At 42.9% G+C, this 5890-nt stretch overlaps 1 long non-coding RNA gene across 1 annotated transcript; it reads right to left on the bottom strand.

Moving 5' to 3' along the window:
• Window positions 1-2313: 2313 nt before the first annotated feature.
• Window positions 2314-5670, bottom strand: LOC112540707 (uncharacterized). The gene is made up of 3 exons (XR_003084779.2): window positions 5426-5670; window positions 5011-5089; window positions 2314-4104 (listed from the first exon to the last, which is right to left on the bottom strand). It is a non-coding gene; the product is annotated as an uncharacterized LOC112540707 (long non-coding RNA).
• Window positions 5671-5890: the final 220 nt, after the last annotated feature.

Raw genomic sequence — 5890 nt, 5'->3', positions numbered from 1 at the left:
AGAGACTGTGCCTTAATGAACTCAATAAAAGTGGTCTGGAGGATCCTATCTCAGTTCCCAAGATGCTGTATTTCACACCCATATGCTGTGATAAACAGGGGCTCAAGCGAACAAATTGGAGATTTCCCACCAGGGTTATCTCAAACATTTCTCTACAGCTTCTATCCTCCATCCCTGTGTCAAATGTGCACTTAAGTCCATGTTGATTTCAGTTGGACTTGTATGTCCCTCAGTGGGCTCTTAGACTGGGGATACTGTCTAGAGCAGTGTTTCTCAACCTTGGCAACTCTAAGATGTGTGGACTTCAACTCCCAGAATTCCCCCGCCAGCACATGAGTTGCTAAGGTTGAGAAACACTGCTCTAGAGCTTCACTCAGTGTTTCCATTTCTTGAGCATTGAAGAAAAGGAATAGGCAGCAGGAGTTAGCAGGCAAGTAGGAAGAGAGAATAAGAACAGAGCCCTTATCCTGCCCGTGCAATCAAAATAACTTTGATCAATGGGTCCTTACACAGCATCACTTTATTTTGTTAGCAGCTTTCAAAGAAATAAAAGATTACTCCATGATTTCTTTCCTAAGCTGAAATCCCTCTTCCTAGAGCAAGATGCAAAGCTAATTTTCCTGAAATTTAACATATTTGTGGAAGCATGTCAGGTAAAATAAATGGCAGTGATACTCAGCAGGCAGGTAGGTGGCTCTGGTCTCCAAAATCTCCCTCTTTTTCATTTTACTGGAACATTAACTTATGCTCCAGAGGGCTGCACACAAGTTGCAGAAGAAGAAAGCAGGAAACTTCTAGATGATTTATGGTGGCATTCACCCCATGTATCATGTCCTTTCCCCAAAAATTTCTGCACAAGGAACAAATGATTTTCTTTTTCCCTTGACTTTGGCAAAGTCTGCTTGTTAAGAGGGCCATCCTTTAGTCAAAATGATAGGCTCCTGAATTTCCCCAGAAATTCTAGCTTGACTTGTTTTCTCGAGTTGTCTGGAATTATTTTCCTTGCAGGAATCTTTTCCCCCCATCTCATGGCATGTTGTAATTCCAGATTCTGCAAATTGAGTTCTAGATCACTGTCTAATGATCCATGAACCATGAGAACCATGTAATATTTTGTTCAGCTAACTTTTTAATACTTGTAATGTTTGGAGTCTTATTAACAATGTTCTGATCATCCCCAAGGTTCACGACATTATAGAAACTCAGTTTTATTTTTTATTATTTATTGCTGCAATTTACATGCTTTTCAATGCCAAAAAGGCTCTTAATTGGCTTACAAAAAATACAAACATAACTAGCACAACAAGGAACACATAACACCCACAAACCAATAACAACAATAAAATATTCAGTGGGGCAAATTCTTTTCCTCCAAAACACAATCGTGTATATTTAAATTGTGTTTTTGGCTCTTGTTTCTCCTGTCTATTATTACAGCTCCCCCATTTTAAATCTTGACCATTTCTTTTTCTCTTTTCTAAATTGGGTCATGGGATTGCTCATGTAACTCAGCAGGACTCAGGCAGTGAATGGGGCAGTGTCTTAGGTGTGTTGTGAAGTCACTGAGGACAGTGAAAATGAGTAAGTCAAAATGTTCCCATGTGTGTGCGCGTGCATTTCAACAGTTATTGGTAGCATATACAATAGAAAACAAGCACACACAGATTTTTCAGCAAACAAATTTGTGCCTTCCACATACATATTTAGGGGGGGAAAAGTCTTATTTGATTGCTTATCACAGCAGTCATTTGATGTGTTGACTAGTGAACTGGCTGGAGAGTTAGATAGGAATCAGAAATAGCCCTGTTTGAGCCACAATATGACAGGAAGATTGCCCTCTGGCCCTCATGGCAGCTTTCCAGAACTTTCCAGATGTTTGATTCTAGCACAATTAGAACAAATGATTGCGTAGAACTCTCAGTGCTGAATGGACCTTTTCACAGAACAGCAAGTAGAAAAAATTAATCGATTTTTGATTGGTTGATTCAGAATTGGTTGATTGTGAGGAGCGTTAGGCTTCAAAACAGTACAGCATGAGATCTCCCAGCAGAAAGATGTAGCAGCATTGCTCCTTGTAAAGTAGAAGGTAAAAGCACAAAACTACATCTGATCTTAACCAAAAATTCTGTGAATTTGTATTTTTCACATTGTGATTTCTTTTCCTTGAGCCAAACTGCAAGTGACTTTCTTTTTTTTAAAAAAAAAAAGTGCTTAAAAAGAAATGTGAAGGTCATGGCCATTTGATGGGAGTTTATCTAATACATTCCCATTTAAGTCATGCAAAGCATTGGCTTGAGTCACCTTGGCAAAAGAGTTCAGAAATTTCAGCTGATCCAGAATTAAATCATGAGCTGATTAACTAGGACTGGATGTTTTTGTCATAATGCTCCTGTTACTTTGTCCCAATCCATTGACTTAATGATGCAACGAAATTACTTGAGCCTGGAAAAAAGGAATGGACATTTCCAAAGACAGCAGAACCAGAACAATTGGGCATCCTTTTATACCTTCTGAATGAGTACATCCTCCCTCTTGGGTTCAGGTGCAGTTGGAAAGAGGATCAAAGGCACCCAGGAGGACCTGATTTAATATACTCACCAATAAATGAAGTCTAAAATATACAGTTTCCAAGGTTTTGTAACCTAGCCCCTTTTTCCTTAGAAGAATTCTGTAAGAATCTAGCTTCTGCAGTTGTGAGCTGCTGTTAGGATTCTGGCAAGACTGTGCTACCCACTGCCCTTTCTAGACACTCATGCTGGTAACTGACCTGGCCAGTCCACATGTTTTCTCTGGCACCGTCCTGAACACATAATCAGAGGAGAGAGTTCCTACAGTCCATCTTCTCTGCTAGAGAGAGATAAAAGTTATTGTCCTTGTAAATGAAAGGCAGAAGTCAGATACTGAGGGTAAGTAAAGGAGAAAAGTAGCATTGCTCTCTTAAGCCTCTGATTTAAGGTTACAATCTGCAAGAATCCAGAAAATGAACTAAGTAAGCAGGAAATGATTCCTGTAGGGATCTGTAACAGGTCACAAATTTATATAGAAATATTTCATCAGCAGCTGATGGGACGTGGTCATAAAATCGAGGAATTTGTATGCAGTTCCCGGTAAATTTATTTATTTATTTATCAAATTTGTCACCGCCCATCTTGTTGAAATGACTCTGGACAGTTTGCAAAACAGTTAAAATCAATTAAAATTACAACATGCAATAATCTTGATAAATAGAAAATAAATAGATCCAAGGATAAATATAAAATTGGCAGTCACTCAGGAAGTGTCATCAAGGCACCAGCCACCCGCAGGATTGGGTAAGATTCTTGTCACCCCACACAAGCTGGCAGAGCCAGGTGTTTAATCCTTTCCGGAAAGCTGGGAGGGTAGGGACCTGCCGCACCTCAGGGGGGATAATATTCCAGAGGGCGGGGGCAACGGCAGAGAAGGCTCTCCTCCTGGGCCCCGCCAGCTGACATTCTCTAGCTGATGGGGTTTGCAACATGCCCTCTCTACCTGTCCAGGTGGGACGGGTGGATATAATGGGGGTGAGATGGTCCTTCAGGTAACCTGGACCCATGCCATGTAGGGCTTTAAAGGTAATAACCAACACTTTGAATTGGACCTGGAACCAGACTGGGACACAATGCAGCTCATGCAGTAAAGGTGTTATATGTGCCATTCTTGGGGCACCCAAGATTGTCCACATGGCCACATTTGAACCAGCTGTAGCTTCCAGATACTCTTCAAGGGTATCCCCATGTTTATCCCCAATAATCTAGCTGAGAGATGACCAGGCCATGAGTGACTGGCTGAACAGCTTCCCGATCCAGGAAAGGGTGTAACTGGCGTACCACACGAAGATAGGCAAAGGCCCTCCTGGCCACGGCTGCCACCTGCTCCTCAAGCAGAAGTCATGAGTCCAGGAGGACCCTCAGATTACGTACCAGGTCCAGCTGGGGCAGTGCAACCCCATCCAGAATCAAAGATGGCAAATCCTTGGATACAGAGGGCCTCCAATCCACAGCCACTCTGTCTTACCAGGGTTCATCCAGACCCCCACAGCCTCCAGGCACTGCGAAAAGGCGGTCGTGGCATCTCTCAAATCACCTGAGATGGAGATGTATAATTGGGTATCATCTGCACATTGATGATACCTTATCCCATGGTGGCAGATGATCTCGCCCAGTGGTTTCATGTAGATGTTAAAAAGGAGCTGAGAGAATACCGAACCCTGGGGCACCCCACAAAGTAGGGGCCATGAGCTGGACCTCTGACCCCTGTTCAACACTGTTTGGGATCGACCTTGGAAGGTAAATAAAAGTGGAACATTGGATATGAGAAACTAGAACCTGAGAAAGGCTGATTCCCAACTTTTCTGGGTTTTTTCCCCCCACCTTCAGCTGCTGCAGCAAAACACTCTAAAATATTATTATTATTTTTATTTATTTATTTATTTAATTTGTCCCTGCCCATCTCCCCACAATGGGGGACTCTGGGCTCCAAATATTGGAGCTACTACATGGGTATCCTTGCTCTGAGCGCAATTCAAAATCTGTTAAGGATATGCACAAGGTGAAAAATGAGTAAACCTCTTGTGAAATTTTCAGACATGTCTGGAGAGCCTGATTTGTTTGCCCAAATGACAAAACAAGTGTCCATCCCTTTTGTGTCTGTGTGTGACATCATAATGACACCCAAAAAAGGGGTGGAAGCTTGTGTTGCGACAATGCATCAGGAGCTTTGGCCCCTCCCTGATTTCTCCTTGGGGATGCCTCTCCAATCTGCAGGCTTGCACATAGAATTGCATATAAGTCGAACACTTAGTGACTCAAGAGAAACTAAGCACATCAGATCTACTTAGTACTTAGATAGAATACCACCAGGAGATTTCCTAGTTTCCTAGATGTGTAGGCTAGACTGGGGAGTTGAAAAATCCCAGAAAAGGGGACTAGCACTTCCAGATCATCTTCCACTGTTGAAGGAAATGCTTCCTTTTTTAGAAATGGCTCCTACCTTTCACTCAGAACTGGCCTTCCTGTCATGGGGAGCAATTGAAGGCATCATGGATAAGAGGGTTCTGGTAGGTAGCTACCTATGGATAAGGCACAGAAAGATGGGGAGTCAAGGTCACCCACAATTCCCAAAAGCAACTGTCAAAACAATATTGCCAGAAATTTCTCCCCACTGCACTGGTTTGAAGGGAGCAGCAGAGGGAACCCACCCTGGGCCATCCAGCTAGTTCTCGCTAAGATTTTCATCCCTCTTTCATTTTGAGAGATGAGGAGAACCAGATCCTGGGCATTAGGAGGACCACAACCTGTAGACTCCTCAAAGTTTTCCTGAAAGAAACAAGCAGAAAACCCCCAAACCAACAAACCAAACCAAACCACACACACACAAGGAAAGGAGAGAAGACCGGGATACATACAACCTATCCACTCCCTGTTGTTTCCCCACGATTTCGGGTTCCAGTGACCAGATTTTAATATAATGGGTGCAGGCGTCTTGAAGTCTGAACTCGAAAGCTCTCCTGCCTTTAACAGGAAGGTCAGAACAGGCCTGTCAAAGCTGACGTGCCTCAGAGAGAAAGGAAGTGCTGATCCGGTCCTAATGCTAGCTGTGCAAATGGCATTGATATAATATCTAAAATAAATGGATGCAGCAAAAGAAAACCGGGGGGGGGGGCAGGGGGGAGAAAAGTCCTGAGATTTGTATTTTCTTACAACCATGTCATGATGTGTAGGTTGTGTCGAGGACAACAGCAGTTGTCTTATACAGCCTGTGGTGGGGAAATCTTTGCTGACGTTGGCAGAGAGCTTTGTCTTTTGCTAGCATTTGTGGAAGGAAGCATCTGGGAGTGTTTTGCACAATCATGAATTTTGGACAGCAATGG

The sequence above is a fragment of the Python bivittatus genome, unplaced genomic scaffold, assembly GCF_059951505.1.
Source record: "Python bivittatus isolate LINGU-HERP-01145 unplaced genomic scaffold, Pbiv_v1 ctg000960_np1212, whole genome shotgun sequence".
Taxonomy (NCBI): Eukaryota; Metazoa; Chordata; class Lepidosauria; order Squamata; family Pythonidae; genus Python; species Python bivittatus.
The sequence above is the reverse complement of the archived record's forward strand: the minus strand, read 5'-3'. Positions and strand labels throughout refer to the sequence as shown.